This window comes from Apostichopus japonicus, chromosome 21, assembly GCF_037975245.1.
Source record: "Apostichopus japonicus isolate 1M-3 chromosome 21, ASM3797524v1, whole genome shotgun sequence".
Lineage (NCBI taxonomy): Eukaryota > Metazoa > Echinodermata > Holothuroidea > Aspidochirotida > Stichopodidae > Apostichopus > Apostichopus japonicus.
The window spans coordinates 6,985,128-7,005,125 of record NC_092581.1 but is presented as its reverse complement, the minus strand read 5'-3'; positions in this window follow the sequence as shown (position 1 = coordinate 7,005,125).

Here is a 19,998-nt window from a genome sequence, read left to right as displayed (position 1 = left end):
TTTGAGCAAATGCAGAACTCCTTGAAGAAATTCTTTGGGCAACAATCAATGCCTCCACACTTCTGGTTACAGACAGTCAGGTGCTCCAAATTATGAGAGACCAAACACTTCTGGAAGAGGTCAAGGCAGTAGAGGAGGTGGACGAAATATGAGGGGCACTGCAAAACACCTAAACCCTAATGGCCCTGATGGTTATCCATTAAAGTGCAGTAGCTGTGAGTCAATCAGACATCTGCTGAAAGATTGTCCTGATTCTTATGAAAATATGCAGAAGAGAGTGTTTAAGGCAGATGTTAAGGAAGAAGAGGCTGTTTTGTTTACGGGTAATAAACAAATAGAGACAGAAGTTCTAATGAATGAGGCTGTGGGTGCTGCCATCCTTGATAGTGCATGTAATTCTACCGTGGCTGGTCAGTCTTGGATGACATGTTATCTGGATATGCTTGATGAAGAGAAACAGGCCAGAGTGATGAGAAGTAAGAGTGACACGGTTTTCAAATTTGGTGGTGGGAAGCGCTTGAAGTCCATAGGAAAAGTCACAATTCCCTGTGAAATTGCAGGAGTTAAATGCCAAATAACCACAGATGTTGTAGACAGTGATATTCCCCTCGATCCTCCTTGGTAAACCAGCAATGAAGAAAGCTAAAGTGAAACTTGATTTGGAGAATGATTGCGCCACAATCTTTGGAGAAACAGTTGAACTACAGTGTACCTCATCTGGGCATTACTGCATCCCCATAGTTGAAACTACCATGCCCATTGGTGATACAGTTGAAGCTTTACTGTCAGTAAATGAGAGGAGTACAGAAGAAAACAGAAAAAGAATTGAAAAGCTGCACAAGCAGTTTGCTCACCCGACTGCACAGAAGCTAAAATACCTGTTGGAAGATGCTGACGTGTCTGACAAGACAACTTTGGATTTAGTTGATGATGTTGTCTCTAAGTGTGAAGTCTGCAAGCAATACAAGAAGACACCTCCAAGGCCTGTAGTTGGTGTACCTTTGGCCAAAGAGTTTAATGAAGTGTCGGCATTAGATCTCAAAGAGTGGAAGAGTGGCATATATACTTTCTACATATTATAGATGTCGCAACGCTTTTTAGTAGTGTTGCTACGATAATCATTTTCAATATCGGTATTGGCCGATATTTGCAATATCGGCAGCATACCGGTATCGGGAAAATTTTGCCTCATAGCTGATAACAGCAAACTGATATTGAACTTTTCTTTTTAACAGCAGAGCTACTTCTTTATAATTGCAATGATTTGTTAATCTGCCCAAGACGATCCATTTCTTTAGCGTCAGTTAAACTCAGATTCATTTTTGATTAATATCCATGGAAACCTGACCCTCCGTAACCTCTAAAAACACGTCTATGGTGCGCGAATATAACCAATGACCTTCATTCATGAACCTTGGCCTACACACAGCATTAGTGCAGCATATATACACTGTACTAACCATTCATTTTCTCAAAGGCCTCCGTGAAAACCTTGAGCATGATGTTTAACTGCACAGTTCAGCAGTGTTGGAAAACCTTGTTCAATTTCCCGCGAACACACTGCCGATTTCCCGCCAGTGTTCGCCCAGCGAACACGCCGAGCACGCGTAGCGTGCGAGCATAAAGGCGTGGTGCACAGGGGCCCGCCTTAGGGCCTTGGTGGGGTCATGGGGTAGAACCCCTCGTGGGTATCCTGGGGACGAAAGCCCCGAAAAAATTGCGTGTCTGGCAATGAAAAAATTCGCAGTTGAGGATGCAAAATACTGACAACTTTTTTATTTAAATTGTCACGAAATAGATGAAAATTTTAAAATGACAAGTTAAGCTGACAAGTTAAAATGACAAGTTAAAATGACAAGAGTAGCTATATTATGTTATAAAATGAAAAGTTAAAATGACAAGTTAAAATGACAAGATAAAATGACAAGAGTAGCTATATTATGTTATAAAATGAAAAGAGATTTAATCTGTCTTTCAATCTTTAAAAAGTGCAACTTACAAAACTTCCGATATTATGAAACAAACAACGTTCAGCAAAGCCCTGTTTCTAAACTGCCTTACAATGAATAGCGTGCACTATGCGTACATTTTTACAACTGCAGTGTTTAACCCTGTACCCAACTACCACGGTACATATGTGCTGCGAATTTTCCCAGGTACCTTCCCAAACAACTGTGAGCTCATCCCCTGTGTAACACCTGTTTGTTAACATTTTTTGGCACGCTGCCAGGGAACTTTTTAGTTACGTGAGATCCGTAACCGCCGAGGTGGTTAGGCTATTTGCTATACACTTAACTATGGTAGGATATTATTTTTTCCGTATTTTTGGAAATTCTAGAAAATACTTTCTTTTCCCCCGCTTAACAACAGATGTGGTCTTACGGTTTATTCATAAATGGATGCACTAGAGCCTTGTTTACATGACATTAGTTGCAATTAGTACAATATGCCAGTTTTGCGTGAATTTTTCGAAAGTGTTTTGCTCGATCTTTCGTAATATTTGAAAAATGTACCACCTTACTATCCGTACACAATTGGTCATTTCTCTACTGATTTTCAGGGTTTTTTTCCTCTATACGGTCAAGTGAATAAGTTGTACATATAATAAGTTGTATAAACTCAATAAATTGTAACTTTTACATTGTGATCGACAGTTCGTAACCTAATTAAGGTGCAATTTTGCAAGCATACGTTAACACTGTAGCTACTTGTAAGTCTTTACGATGTTAAGGCTCACATTTACTGCGTCCATTTTATTATCGTGTGCAGAGCTGCAGTGAAAAAGAATGCTCCTGGATTTCAATTACCATTCTCTTTTTCAAAATCAGGAAAAAAGTCATTCTTTTCAACTTAGGACAAAAGGAAAACAAACCACCATATTTTGTTGTTTACTTGAAGATTTATTTGTGAATGTATGCATGACTAAAAGTACGATTTTGCCTTTATTTTGCTTTTAAAAAATATCGGTATCGGACTGATATTGAGATGATAATATCGGATATCGGCCAAAACCGATATTGATGATATCGGCGCAACACTACTTTTTAGTGTTGCTGGTGTTATTCGTCACAAGACCCCAAAGGTGATTATTGAGAAGGTGATGAAACCATGGATTGGAAGTGGTATGGGTGCACCCAGAAAGTTTCTCTCAGATAATGGTGGAGAATTTGCCAATGAAGAATTCAGAGACATGGCTGAAAACCTAAATATCGAGATTTGGAATACTGCAGGATACAGTCCTTGGTAAAATGGCCTTTGTGAGAGAAATCATGCTGTTGTTGAGAAGATCTTGGAGGAATACCCCAACATGGATATAGAACTTGCTCTTGTGTGGGCTGAAAATGCAAAAAACTCATTGCAGATGGTGTACGGATATAGTCCCTATCAGCTGGTGTTCGGTAGAAATCCCAATCTACCGTTTGTACTCAGTGGCGGAGCTAGAGGTATTGGTCAGGAGGGGCGAGAATGGTCTGTAGGAGCGCTTTCGACACTTTCTAAGCAGAGCGCCACCACAGGTTGGCGCGTAGCGTACAGAATTTTTTTGAGTTAACATACTCCCTAGATCGCCGGAAATGACCCTTTCCGGGCCTGGCTAATTTGCAGATAAACGAAGAATAAATACTGTAGGTGTCACGGCTAAATTACACCAACAAAATGTGAAAAATGTCAATATGTAGATGAGAGCGCAACAAAAAAGTAATAATCGCGAATAAGTAAGAAGTGGTTAAGAGCTGAAAAGGGCGTCAGCAGTCCATTTGGGTCCGTCAGGGGGGACATTTGCCCCCCTGACTGTATGGACGCTCCGCCACTGTCTTTACTGACTGACAAAGCTCCAGCTTTACATGGCACTACAGTGAGTGAAATCTTTGCAAAGCGTTTAAATGTGCTTCATACAAGCCGTAAAGCATTTATTCAAGCTGAAGCCTCAGAGAACATCAGACGGGCACTCCGACATAAGATAAGAAGCTCTGGTGAAGTGTACCAACCTGGTGACAAGGTGTTTACAAGCAAGATGGTAGTACCAAATGGAGAGGACCAGGTAAAGTCTTGGGACAAGATGGTAAGGTGGTATTCGTTCGCCATGGTAGTGTATATGTAAAGGTGCATCCCTGCAGATTAACAAGAGTTGGTGAAGAGTTCAACAAATCATCTGAAAGTGATCTCAGGCATGAGTTACCTAATGAAGGGAATGATGATGGTTCCCAACATGAATCAAAGAGTGAAGTTGAAGACATGCCTGTTCATCCAACAGTGGAGGAAGATGATAATGTTGACATTCCTCGAACTGTTACAGGAGATGATAATGAGGAAAGAGAAGCTACCAGAGGAACAGAATACACTCTGTTCAAACACTACCAAAGGTGAAACAGAATATCACATACTTATCAACAGGTAAAGACACATGTATGGATTGAATGTGAGGTTGTAAGGAGATCAGGAAAGGCCACTGGAAAATACCGTAACTGGTTTTATGTGAAGAATAAAGATGGTTCAGATATTCAAGAACTTGATTTTGAAAATGATGTGGAAGACTGGAAGGTAATAGAAGACAGTACAAATGAAGCAAACATTTCTAGCTCCAGGGAAGAGGCTAATGTAGTTTTCATACCAGTTCACAGGCATGAAGAGGCAGAAGTTAAATTGGCTAAAAATGAGGAGCTATCAAATTGGACGCAATTTCAGGTGTAAAAAGAAATAGAGGACTGTGGACAGCCAGCAATCTCAACTAGATGGGTGATAACAGAGAAGTCAGTTGATGGTAAGAAGATTGCTAAAGCCAGACTTGTGGCACGTGGTTTTGAGGAGCAAAAATGTGTACAAGCTGACTCTCCAACAGTTTCAAAAGAGACTTTAAAGGTTTTCCTTGCACTTGCATCCACACACTCCTGGAGATGTCATTCCATTGATATCAAAGCTGCTTTTCTACAAGTTAATGAGATCAACCGTGAGATGTTTTTAAGACCACCTAAAGAGGCGAATGCTCATGGCAAAGTGTGGAAATTAAGGAAGTGTGTTTATGGTTTAAATGATGCTTCTAGAAACTGGTATTTCAGCGTTCGAGATGAACTTAACAAACTTGGATGTTCCCGTTCAGAAGTAGACTTGGCATTATTTTAGTGGCATCATGGCGACAAACTTAGTGGTATGCTCATAATGCATGTGGATGATTTTCTATGGGCTGGAACAGAAGACTTTAAGAGAATTGTGGTAGATAAGATAAAGTCTGCTTTCAAGATAGGCAAAGAAGCAGAGGGAGCTTTTTGATACATTGGACTAGAGATTGCCCATGATGAAGATGGCATTGTGCTGACACAAAATTCCTACATAGAATCCATAACAGAGATCCCAGTTCCAGCAGCTAGAGTGGCACAAAAGGAATTTCTCAAACACAAAGTGAAGTCACACAATTAAGAGGTGCCATTGGTCAGGTGCAGTGGGCATCTAAATCAAACCAGACCTGATATAAGTTATGATGCTGTAGTGAGGTGAAGTTTTGAATATTCAAGATATAGTTTAAATATAGTTTAAAGAGACTTTCAGTTGTGACATGAGAATGTGATTTTGATGTTCTTGTTGATGTTAGTATTTGATCCTATTCATTTTGCGGTTATTCATTCTTAAATTGTATTTGTGTTATTGTAATTGATATTTCTATAGATCAATGGATATTTTCTAATAGGATGCTGTGTCAGATTGAGTGTTTATAGAAAGTATTAATATCACATAACACTATGGTATCTGTTCTTTAGCCTTTTCTCATGTATATTTATTTTACCTATTATAGAAGCTGTTTTTCCTTCCCTTAAATACAAAGAAGACGTTAACGTTAATACGTGAGTGTCGCCTTTATTGTTGTCACTGATCTTTACCGACGGGCTTACCCATTACCTCCCTCTCCCGTTTGGCCGCATCCCCACAATGCCCTGGAACTTAATACTACAACAAAGGAACCTAAGGTCAAAGACTTATTACAGGCTAACAAGGTGATCAAAAAGATAAAGATGAAGCAAGGTCACATCCTATTCCCTAATCTTGGTGACCAAGAACAACTGAGGTTAGTTGTGCACAGTGATGCATCATATGCAAACTTACAAGATGGAGTGTCCAGTGCTGGTGGTCATATAGTGTTACTAATGGGAAAAGACAACATTTCTTGTCCGTTAGCATGGCGATTTGGAAAGATCTGGAAAGATTAGAAGAGTTGTAAGAAGCACTTTAGCAGCAGAGGCACTATCAATGGCTGATATGGCCTGGATTCAGCAGTTTGCCTTGGTTATCTTTTGTCAGAGGTGACTTTCAACAAACCCAAGAAAAACATGATACCCATTGATGTGTGCACGGACAATAAATCTTTGTTTGAGAACATTCACTCTAACAAAGTTGTGAGTGAAAAGCGTCTGAGGGTAGAGATAGGGAGTATCAAAAAGATGTTGCACAAAGGAGAACTTTCTAGAGTTAGTTGGATTGAGAGCAGTGATCAGATTTCCACTTGTATGACAAAGCATGGTGCGTCTTGCAAGAGTCTCATGGACATTTTACAGATGGGAAACTTACAGTGTCATTGTGATTTACATTAGTGTCTCACCAGTTGATCCTTTTGTTTTCGAAAAGAAGAAAGGGGAGTTTTGTTAGTGTTGACTTTGTTTTCTACCTCTTTCTACAGGATCACTGGTGGGGATTTTGAGAGTTAGTGTTGGACTATATATTTAATCAAGCGAACATTCAAGTGAACATTCAAGTGAACTTTCAAGTAAACGATATGGTGAACATTGTTTAGTGAGTGAACATACTAGTGTATAAACAAATAGTGAGTGAATCATATTAGCGTGAAACTCTGAACAGTTTTTTCCTACAAATACCTACTTTAACACTGAACGAATATACCCCTCGACATAGGCCTATATTCGGTTAACTATAGGGGACGGATGCAGCAACGGATACGCAGGTCTTTTTGTCGAGTTGAGTTTCCCGCAGGCCTCAACATATACCCTGGCCCCTCCGGCAACTGCCACTAGGGTCGTTGTGTGCCTTGGCCCTTTTAACCTCCTCACAACTTTTTAAAAAGATTCAAGCTTTTCATATATAAGCCCCCAAAACTCCTGGATAGGGTTTGCAGGGATGTAAGTGCAGCCCAAAAAAAAAACCCGGAAAAGTATTCGGAGACCCCGGGTGTATGCAGTCCTAACACATCCTACTCCTAGCTCTGACTACTTACACACTATCGTTATGTTAGGCTAGCTCAATAGTATTAGTGGTAACACATCCTACTCCTAGTTCTGACTACTTACACACTATCGTTATGTTAGGCTAGCTCAAAAGTATTAGCGCTAACACATCCTACTCCTAGTTCTGACTACTTACACACTATCGTTATGTTAGGCATAGCTCAAAGTTACAAATACGTCACATTCAAATGCGATCACGAATATTGACTATCATATGCGTATCCCGTAGATTTCCGCCGCTCACAAATATCACAAGCGTTAATTCCGAAACTTATGTCGAGCACCAGCAGTTAAGAAGATGTGAATTAGGCAAGGTTTTTCAATGACAGAAATGAGCTATGGCGATTTGAAGTTCGCACGTACGCAACGATGTTCACATGGCACAATGTTGTACAGTGCAATGCGATGTGTATTTTGGTTGATCGATGAGTGAAAATCGAAGTTAGCTTTCTGCAACAGGCCAGGCATTTTTGCCGCGTTGTGTCTTTGATATTCGTACAATTTTGTGGAAACTTTAATGAAATTTTACAAAAAATGGATTTCCGTAAAAATACGGAAGACTTACATCCCTGGGTTTGACAACGGACCAAGGCCCGGGTCAAGATAGGTGGGGATAGAGGTTGAAGAAGCACGAGGGGGGGTGGGGTTGGGCATTGGTCACTGATGGTAGTAACAATTAAGTTACTATTAGTTATAGTGACATTATTCTGTATTATTAATCTCTGAACAATTCCGGCTTATTGCGACTTACGATTTTCAAATTTCTTCTGAGTAATTTTACTTGATGATTTGTTATGTAAAGTGCTTAATATGGCACAGCCACCTCAAAGTGCTTTGAATCCCTGGTCATCAGGCTGGCTGCAGAGAATCCAGCGCACACTCCTAAGTTACTTCACAGCTACCCATTTATACACCTGGATTGAGAGGGGCAGTCGATGCAAAGGAGTCTTGCCCAAGGACACAACATCATGGTGATAGCTGGAATGGAACCCACAATCATGAGATCATATAATTAAAAACCAATGCATTAGCCACTCGGCCACCACGCTCCTCGTTTGCTTATTCTAAGCTATTTTTTCCTTTGGAGTGCACGCCATTTTAAGATGAGAGGAGCAGAGAGGAGGGGCGGGGCAAGCAGAACTACCGTCCACTCCTCTAGTTTGGTGTGCATGATCATAATCCATACCACCCATGCATTAATTGTTACATGGACTGCTGGGCTATTAGTCAAAACTGGTGTAACCCATTATACCAGCAGAATTGCCTGTTAGGTTTCATAATAGTATGTACGATTGAATGAAAAATAAGAAAAGAAAGTGGCTTGAGACCACGACGTCACTACCACTTGAAAAAGACCTATTCTCTGGTCATTCTTTTTGCAAAAAGAATGAAGATAATTCGACAATGCTCTCCTGCAGTGGCAACGCGTACAAGTTGCTACCCACTCTCTCAGCATTCCTGAAAGTGGCTAAAGGCTGAGAATTGACTCAGTTGACTCACGTCTGTCTGATGGGGCCGGACATTAAATGGCAGCCCTGAGAACAGAATCAGATTGTAATAGTTACAACCTTACCTCTCTTGTACTCTGAGCACTGTGCGAAACTACAAGGAAGATCACTTGAGACAAGTCGACAAGGGGCCCCAGTATATAAACACAAAATTAGTATACACGCAAATCTGGTATATATGCAAATTCGATATACACAAATTATAGGCGCGACAACGCTCCATGGAACTGCTGCTCCAGTTCCATGGACGCACCAGTAAAAAAATTGAGGCATGTTCAATAAATCTTCCTAGGTAATATGTTATGTTATTAACAATGTTATATTTTTATCTTAGTTGCTAAAGAATACTGATACTGTATCAGCTTATAGGCAGGGACGTACCTAGGACTGGTAGGACAAGGATTGGGGTTGTAGGGTAAAAACAAATTGACTATGGTTAGTCTTTAAAGCCCATAATTTCCGACTGCTGTACAAACTTGATTGCACAAGAACGCCACGTATTTTCAGCCGTATTTTCACATCCGATCTTACGGTCATATGACGTCATGTTGAAATTACAAACAGAAGGTAAGGTAAACAAACAAAGTTAGAGACATCAGTTGTCATAAATGAAAACCGTTGAAGTAAAAATGATTACATAAAGACTTGCAACTTGTAATACATGCATGACATCATATAGATTCTTACTTTCCTATTTCAATCTTTAACTCTAAATTAAACTAAATGTTCACAGAAGCCCGGAGTGCCACTGTTCGACAATTATTCACTGTTATTGGTCCGAAAAGAGACTGGGAGTACATGTGTTCTTCTTTTGATATCACTGGATGTGAAGTGATTCTCAAATGAGATCTAGGTCTACATACCTTCTACATCAAATACGGGTTCTTCGCATTCTGTGCAAAATGCCTTTTTCCCTTATACCCCTCCCCACAACCGTCACCATTTTCTCATTAAGCACTCTGCTTTGTAAATCAGACACGCACGCATGATTTTGCCATGGGGGTCGAATTCAGATCAGTATCCTGTGGGAGGAGTCTTAGGGGAGGGGTGGCCCCTTAATTCAATATTTGATGGTGCCAAGTGGGAAATGATGGTTGTCAGAACCATTCGAGCCCCCTCCCCTGGGATATGGGCCTGTATATCTCATTTTCGAAATGCCCTTGGATGCAAATCGGAGCAATCAGTTACACATCCATGGACTAAAATAGTTTTTGATCGCTCGTTCTTTTCACAGTCGCTTTTTGCGATCCCAAAATTTCTGATGGTATTATTTCCTCTGTCCCCCGCTTGCTACGCCAGTGGTCTGTCCACTTTACCCTGATCGGTAGAGAGAGTTGATTTGTTAAGGTTCTACTCCTCAGTTTCTAACCAATTGGTTTAAGTTGCACCGGCCACAGCCTTTTTCAGTTGTGGCTCACTCACTTGTTTTCCCTACTCCATTGCTTGAGCACCAAGCACAAGAGCAGTAGGTTCCATTTTTAAAGTATTCGGTCTGACCCGGCCAGGAGTCGAACCCCTAATTTACCGACTGCAAGTGGGATGCTCTAACCAATTGACCATGCAGTCTGTCTGAGAGAGAGAGAGAGAGAGAGGGAAGGGGGGGAGTACAACTAAGGAAAAATGTAAAGAGGTTGTCAGAACAACTTGCTTTTGATTCTTACAAACATTTTATTCATATAAGTCAACGTGGAAGAAAAACAACACCGAGTTTTGAACTACTAAATGTTTGAACGTCTATTAGCCCATGCTCTGAAACGTTTTGGATTAAGTACTGCATAAATATTCTAACGAATTGTTGACTTTGAAACTGAAAATTAAATGTAAAAATAATCAGCCAGAATTAAGAACTCAAAATTATCGAAAGCGGCAAAAATATACTTGTCAAGTTACATAAAAAGAAATGACAACATCTAAGGTTCTTTGCCAAGAAATTACAACAAAATATTCAACTTTTGATAAAGGTGTCTAACCAGGTCTCTTTCCAATATTACTGGTAACACAGATATTTGTATTTAAAGGAATTCACTCTAAGCCCCGCCTACTTATTAATATGAATGAGATTCAACAAAAGGAATAGGGTTCATCAATTCACTTTGTGGAATCTACCTGCTAAGTCTGAGTTTGATCCCACTTACCAATTCTGAGTTTGCCTCATTAAAAGTTCACTTTTATTAAAATAGTGTTCAAGGGGCTTGAAACTACCTAATATGGAGGAAGGTAACCACAAGTATAATTTTAAGTGGTAATAGTATTCAGTGTGTGTGGGTTTTTTTTCTGTCTCCCTTTTTCTAATTTCCACCTGTAACAGTCCACTGAAAACATAAACTACATGCTCTGGGAAAACGAATTGAACTTGCTGAGCTGTGCAAGTGGTATGCTAAATGAGTGGTACTACTGTAAATAGGTGAAAGGATGTCTACAAGGGTGTTCTCACTGTGTTCCGTCAGAAGTTGGTGATCATATCTCCCCCCCCCCCTTGTATTGTCATAACATACTGCATGTGGCACTTGATTGTCTATTCATCATTTGATTAGATATCCACATGTTGCTATGTAAATAACCCTTCCCACCCACCCACACCTTTACTTGAGAGAAGGTGATCGTGTACAGCTCAGCTTCACAGGTTATCTATCATGTGAATGTGGTTCATGCCCCTCCCCCTTCCCCCCCCCCCTCTTCCCACACACAACCAGAATAAAATCTACTTCCACAGTAAGTTTTAAGAAAGGTTTACATTTGTGTGGCCTCCATTTTGTGTGATATTATCGTCCGGGGAAAGGGAACCCTAACGCACTGTACTCAACCTTGTATGTTAAAATACACTTAAAAAAAAAAAAAAACAGAATGCAAAACGCATTGTGGTTTCGATGATGCAACATGAGCAGTTTTCTTCATGAATCTGACGTAATGTATAGTGGTGGTGTACTTGTTTATAAGTGTTTCACGATTTGACCCCTACCAAAAACAATAGGCTTCTTGTTCTTAATGTGATACTTCTACACACTAAGTATGAAGTTGATCTGACCTGCCCTTCTTGATATATCGTGTTTACAAGTTTTCGCAATGTAACCCATCGTGACCCAAATGACCCTTGACTTTTATCAAAAATAGGCTTTTGTACTTATTGTGGTACTTCTACACAACAGATATAAAATTGGTCTGACACTCCCTTCTTGAGATATCGTGTTTCCAAGGTTTTCACAATTTGACCCCTGGTGAACCCAAATTACCATTGACCCCAACCAAAAACAATAGGCTTCTTGTACTTAATGTGGTACTTTTACAAACTAAATATGAAAGTGGTCTGTCATTGCATTCTTGATAAATTGTGTTTACAAGTGGGGCATCAAAAACGCACACACACACCAATATACGCCATCATGAATGCAAAGGTTACGATTATCATCAAAACCAAAAATGGTGAAACTTACTGTCATATCTTGGGGGATCTGTGACATTATTGATTGCCGCATTTGTTTTAAGAATGACACCAATTTTAACTTGCAAGGTTGTAACATCACAAGTACTTAAGCAAGTAATCAAGAGACTTTTGGTTTGGATATGTGTTCGGCATTAACATCACCCACCGATCTTTCAATGTGCAGCTCTCAAACTTTTAGGCAGACACAAAAATGAGATAAGGCAAGAGTAATATAAGTAGCGTTGTATTTAAGAATAGCTCAAGTTGGCAATGTCACAAGAAGCGGGATTACTTGGGGTGGAACTGTTTGGTCTAACTGAACAGTCTTTCCCGGTTGGGGAACTTAGCTATCCCGCTTGAGACCCACTTATACAAAATGAACACCAACTGAAAACACATCCTGATTATATTTTGCTATATATATAGTGAGTTAAACTTTTAGTCACTTCCCAGCAACACTTTTATACTCAGATGGGTACTTGAATGCTACTGTGATCCTGTGCTGAAGATTAGCCAGAATATTATAGAGTTTGGAATACTGTAAATCTTGATTCCTTGTGACTAACTCAAAATGTAGCTGTACAGTCAAAATGACACTTTTTTTTTGTTGGGAATATTGGTCTAGTAATAGCATTCAAGTATGTACAGTGTAATGGGTGAACTATTTAGTAGACCCCCACAAAATTTTGATTGTCGTAATAAAGGGCGCAAGGACAGTTTCTGTTACAACTCGTTGCTGTCCGATCAATCATAACGATCAGCGTTCGTGTTTCTCTTCCCCTCCTTTATAGGTGAGTAGATGCATAAATTAGACTTATATTACCTGCTAAACTGATTCACATGTGTATTATATATTATTCTAAATGGGTAACAGTAGTTTGGTAGCAGGATGTCAGATTTCATTTTTAGTATGTCGTGTGTATTGAGATGTCATTTCTTGTGTTTTATGAGGCATCAAGCATTTTTTTCACCCCAGGACTGCAGTTCAGGATCTACCTAGAAGGTAGGGACAATCTCAATTTACCCACACTGAGACGACATTTGCGGGCTTTTCAGGAGAGGGGAGCTACAGACCTCTATCAAGAGTTATGCAATGTTTCTCAGGGCGCACGTGAGTCTCCCCAGAGTTTTCTTCTGCGAGCATTGGCATTGAAACAGAAGGTCCTCTTTGCTTCTAAAGAATCAGATGCCATGTTTAAGTATGACAAGCCCCTTGTAAATGCCATGTTCGCCCATGCTGTTTCTACTGGACTCCTCGATGCCGATATAAGACATGACATGAAGCCCTACCTGACAGATGGTAATCTCACAGATGAGGAACTCATGGAGAAACTTAATTTGGTGACATGCACAGAGAAAGAGAGGGTGAAAAAGATGCAGCAGAGACGTCCTTTGGCTGCTATGGATGTAAAGGAAAGTTCAAATCCAGAGAAAATCCAACCTGATGGACAAAAAGATAAAGGAAAGCGTTTGTATGATGAAGTGCAAGCACTAAAGGCACAAGTGGCGGAGATACACAGGGTGTTAACAACAGCAGAACCTGGTCATCAGTCACTACCGAAGAGACGCAGAGGATGCCCTCAGTGTCAGCAGACAAACAAAGGAAATAGTTGTCAACACTGCTACAAATGCGGCAATCTAGGTCATTTTGCACGGTTTTGTCGACAGCCGGGAAGCGATCAGGGGTCCCTCCTGAGGGACGAAGAGCATCCCACAAAGGTCTAATGTCCCAGGATATGCCTAAAGATTCAAAGTACAGAAGTGATGTTGTCTGCCCAGTTGCAAATAGAAGAGTGGTAAAATTGGTTGGTGAGTCTTTTGCAGTGGAGTGTCAGATAGAAGGTGTTCAGACGAAGGTTCTGTGGGACACAGGGGCACAGGTTTCTATTTTACCCGAGAGATGGTTAAGGGATCACCTAGTAGACAAGTCACCCCGACCTGTTGGCGAGTTATTAGACGGCTTGACGTTGGACTTAAAAGAGGCAAATGATCTTGATGTCCCATACAGTGGTTGGGTGGAGGTCAGTTTAAAGTTAGGAACAAAAGATTCTGGACTCCAGCCACTTACAGTACCAATGCTTGTTTGTCCTGGTGAACGGAGATGCCTATCCTGGGTACAAATGTCATCCGTCATGTCATTGAGGATACAGAGGAAGAGAAGACTTTGGTTAACTCTCTGCAAAAACTGCTGCCTGGTAGAAGAGAAGGGGCCATTCGGTCTCTTATTGAAGCAGTCTTAGAAAGTGACCAAGTTTCAGCCCGATGTAGGACAGGTAGGAAGGACATCTGTGTTAAGAAAGGTCAGATGGAATTAGTCTCATGTAGAGTCCATTTTGGTTCAGAACAGAATACTTTGTCTGCTTTCTTCCATCCTAATCCAGAACAAGGGTGGCCTGATGGGCTGGAAATTCCAGAGACGGTGGTCCCCGTTAACAAGGGATCTTCCTGCAGAGTTCAGATTCCAGTAATCAACACCAGTAACAGAGATTTGTGGCTCAGAAAACGCACCATGCTGGGTTGTGTGGAACCAATCAAATCCTGTCTCCACTTACCCTGTGATGACGAAGATGAAGAGATTACCTTAAGGGTACAAGCAATTGTTAATGCTTGTGAAGGAGGTTCTGAGGTGGGCAAAGACATACATGAAAGTGCTATTCCTGAAGCCAGAGAAAGTGCCAGTGAACAGAAGGAACAATGGTGCCCTCCGGTGGATCTCTCAGGTTTAACTGTGAAACAGAGGGAAGTTGTCACACAAATGCTGAAAGAAGAAAATGCTGCATTCTCAAGAGATGATTTTGACCAAGGTTGTGTTCCTGATCTTCAAATGAGAATCCATGTAAGTGATCCAAGACCAGTGCAGAAAAACTATGCCAGCATTCCTTGCCCACTGTACATAGAAGTTAAAGACTACCTTCAAGATCTCATCAACCGAGGCTGGGTCACAAGGTCCAAATCCAACTATTCTTCATCAGTGGTATGCGTACGGAAACGAGATGGTACACTGAGACTCTGTATCGACTATCCAGAGTTAAACAGGAAAACTATCGATGACCACCAACCGATCCCAAAAATTCAGGATATTTTAGATGGCTTGGCAGGTAATTCATGGTTTTCTACCTTGGACCAAGGGAAGGCTTACCACCAGGGGTTTATGGCGGAAGAAAGCCAACATCTGACAGCCTTCATTACACCATGGGGCCTACATGAGTGGAGAAGAATCCCTTTTGGTCTAAAGAATGCACCAGCCGAGTTCCAGAGGGCCATGGAGAATTGTTTAGATGGGTACAACAATCAAATCTGTGTTGTATACTTGGATGACATTCTTGTTTTTGCCCCAACTTTTGACCAGCATGTCAAAAATCTCCGGAAAGTCCTCAAACGGTTATAGCTACATGGTGTTAAACTCAAGCCATCAAAATGTAAACTGTTCCAAAGGCAGGTCAGGTACCTGGGTAGAGTAGTATCGGAAGAGGGCTATAAGATGGACCCTGCAGAGATACAACCTGTCCTAGCTCTGAAGGAGAGAACGCCTACGACTATTGGTGAGCTTAGACAAATACTTGGTTTTTTGGGCTACTACCGGAGTTATGTTGCAAATTTTTCCATTAGAGCCAGACCACTGTATGACCTCCTTGGAAAATCAACAAAGACTAATGACAATACAGCATCAAATGGGAAAAAGAAGAAGAAGACTAGTAAAAACAGCCCAAATTCGAGGGAACAGATAAATTGGACACAAGAACACCAAAGTATTGTCGATGCTCTAATTGATCAGATTACCCAACAACCGGTGATGGCATATCCAGACTTTAAATTGCCATTTATCCTCCACACGGATGCATCGAACCAAGGCCTGGCATCAGTTTTGTACCAACGACAAGAAGGAAAGTTGCGAGCCATTGCTTTTGCATCCAGGACGTTGTCACCGGCAGAAAAGAACTATCATTCTAACAAATTAGAGTTTTGGGCTCTAAAGTGGTCAATTACAGACCGTTTCCGTGATTATCTGCAGTATGCTGTTAACTTCACCGTCTTCACCGATAACAATCCACTCACCTATGTGTTGACAACTGCCCGTCTTAATGCCACTGGCCAACGGTGGGTTTCTGAACTTGCAAGTTTCGGTTCCACATTAAGTACAGACCTGGCAAGAGGAATAATGATGCCGACACATTATCACGAATGCCTATTAATGTTGGTAACATGGAAGGATTGGTCAATGATTGTGTCATGGAAATACCTGATGGTGTCATAGCAGCAGCAAAGGAGTATCTAAAAGCGATTGACAAAGGCAATATGCTGTGCAGGCAAATGCATATTAGCTTCATTGATGCTGTACCTTGCAGTTTGGATGCGATTGAGACTGTTACGGCTGCAGCACGACCAACCCTTGGCTCTATAGATGTTGACACCCTAAAAGCTGCTCAAGAGAATGATGATACTATTGGAAAGGTGCTTGAGTACAAACGTCAGGGGCACCTTCCAAAACAAACAGAGAGGAGACAAGAATAGAAGGGGGTGCAAATCTTACTTGGAAAATGGAAGGAGATTGAAATAGATGACAGCGGACTATTACAGAGGAGAACCATAAACAGAAAGCAGCTCCTCCTTCCAGAGAAGTATAGGAAGTTGGTGTTGAAGGCATTACACAATGACATGGGTGAAGACAGAGGTTTTTCTGGCCATATATGGCTAAGCAGGTTGAACACTATGTTACAAAGGAATGCGAATGCCTGAAAAGAAAGAAGCCTGCAAGACACACAGTTGCACCCATGGTCCCTATACAAACAACTGAGCCATTTGAAGTTGTTTCCATAGATTTCTTGCACTTGGAGAGATGTAAAGGATATGAGTATATATTGGTAGTAATTGATCACTACACTCGGTTCTGTCAAGCCTACCCCACGAGAAACAAGTCTGCAGCTGCTGCAGCTGACAAACTGTTCAATGACTACTTCATGAAGTTCGGATTTCCAAGGAAACTCCATCACGATCAGGGACGTGAATTTGAAAACAAACTATTTTCAAAACTTCAGGAGCATGCTGGTATCAAACACTCCAGAACAATGTCCTATCACCCACAGGGAAACGGACAAGTTGTAAGGATGAACAGAACCCTGTTAAGTATGTGCGTTCTCAATTAGAAAAACACAGGAAGAATTGGACTGATTCCCTCCAACAGTGTGTGCATGCCTACAACTGCACCAGATGTGAGACCACTCGGTATGCACCCTACTTCATGATGTTCGGGAGATTTCCAAAACTCCCTGTAGACCTACTGTTTCACCTAGCTGAGAAGTCCGAAGGAAGTGGAGATCCTGCAGACTATGCAGAAAGGTGGAAGAGGAGAATGCAGGAAGCTTATGCTCTTGCATCGAGAAATGCAATGAGGGCGTCAAAGAAAGCAAAAGACAGCTATGACAAAAGAGTTCATTGCACCTTTCTATCACCAGGAGACCGAGTGCTTGTTAAGAATATGGCCCCCCATGAAGGCCCGGCTAAATTACGGCCTTATTGGGAGGAACACATCTACGTTGTGGTCAAACAACTCCTACCCGATGTCCCTGTGTACAAACTGACTCCAGAGAGGGGAAAAGGAAGGAAGAGGACGCTTCACAGGAACCTCTTGTTGCCATGTGATTCCTTGCCATTGGAGGAGCCACAGCCAGTGAGTGGTAAGACCAAGAAGGTGAAACCCAAGAAGTCCCAAAACCTGACTGAATCCGAGGGAGAATCTAGTGACAGTGACTGGGATGTCCCTATATACAGTGTGTAGCCAGTCAAATGCCAGCTGATAATATTCCTGGAGGAGAGATGTCACTGTCTGATGATAATGGTGGTAATGTCCAACAACTGGATCTGGACACTCCGACAGAGGAAGGGGGTAACTTGGAAAGAGTAATCCCACCTGAGAACGATCCAGAGGTGCAGCCTGAACAGGATGTGAGGACGTCTAGAATTAGAGTACCTAGGACTGTTTTTACCTATAACCAACTCGGTGTACCAACATATCGGCAGCATCACCCACAAGTTAACACTGTATCTGGTACCCCACCTATTGCTCCATATGTCTGGTATCCTATGGCACCCATGCAGCACCAGTGGTTTCAACAGCCGGGCTATCCACCTCCATCAGCCATGAGGTATCCTAAGCCTGTCGCAATGTTTTAGGGAATATTGGTTTTAAGTGACTGTAGTATATGTTTTAAAAAAAAAATATTAAAAAATTAAAAACAATTATGTTGAGTTTGGACCATATTCATGGTTAGACACATTTAGAGACTGGAAAGGCTGTTGATGCTTGTTTTACATGTAGTAGATGCTACCAATATGCATGCTGTCTTTATTGAAATCTTCATATGTGACATGGGCATTCACATTTTATTCATGTACTTAGTGATTATTGATCTTATACACTGTAGGGAAGTATTTCTCATTTGGGATTACGCGTTACCAAAGAGTTTATAACTTCAATCCTTCCCAGGCTCTACACAAGGGTTATGTGGTAGTATTATTGCTCTACACAAGTGGGTTGTGTTGTAGTCAATTTAGGTCAATGCCTAGTGGAAGTCATACATGCAGTTAGTATAAATGTACAGAATAATTTGATAAGGTATTGGTCCAGGATGTTTGAGGTATTGGAGTTCATAGGGTGTAACCCTAGAAACAGTCTAGTGTACAGTTGTTTTATTTACTTTTAGCCTTTATTGTATATAACATGTTAAAGTTAGTGTTCATCAGAAGGAATTGGTTTGATGATATTGTAATTAGTTTAATGCCGTAGGGCAGAGTGTATTTTGCCATGACAATATGTATTTCATGTCAGGATGACATCTTATAAAGAAGGGGAGAGAGTGTAATGGGTGAACTATTTAGTAGACCCCCACAAATTTTGATTGTGGTAATAGAGGGCGCAAGGACAGTTTCTGTTACAACTCGTTGCTGTCCGATCAATCATAACGATCAGCGTTCGTGTTTCTCTTCCCCTCCTTTATAGGTGAGTAGATGCATAAATTAGACTTATATTACCTGCTAAACTGATTCACATGTGTATTATATATTATTCTAAATGGGTAACAGTAGTTTGGTAGCAGGATGTCAGATTTCACTGAGTTATCGGGCTAAAATGTGATAAAATAATAACATTAGCCTAAGGTTATCTATGTATGTTAGGATGGCACACAAGGTAGTCGTCATAGCCATCGTTTAGTGCCAAAAGCGACACATTCGTCAACGTAATTCATTCATTTTTAGTATGTCGTGTGTATTGAGATGTCATTTCTTGTGTTTTATGAGGCATCAAGCATTTTTTACGGTGCCATTATGAGCCATTTATGACATGGATGAGTCCACTTAGTGTGAATTTGGTAGATGCATTCCTAAGCTTTTGAGTGTCACGCAACTAGAAAAGGCTGGGCGTGTACACGGTGTTTGTATAGACCTGGGCATGGGAATTACTCCAGGGACCGACTCAAAAGCTGTGGAGCTTTGTGTATGTACAGTACATTACTCGGGATCAGGGACCATCTCAACATTTGTCTATATTCAGTACATATTTTCCTTTACCTTGAATTTGTTCAGGGATCAACTGAACACTGAGGGAGTTATACGTGAATGGATGATAATTCAGGGATCATCTTGACAATTATATCATCAGTTATTTATTCATTTTCATAAATAGTTGCATATTATTGATAATAAGTTAAACTTAATTGTTTTGAGAGTTACGAGCATGTGGCTTGTAAAGCAGTTCAATAGTTTCAATACAACTCGTTGCTGTCCGATCAATCATGACGATCAGCGTTCTTGTTTCTCTTCCCCTCCTTTGTAGCCGGATGAGCCG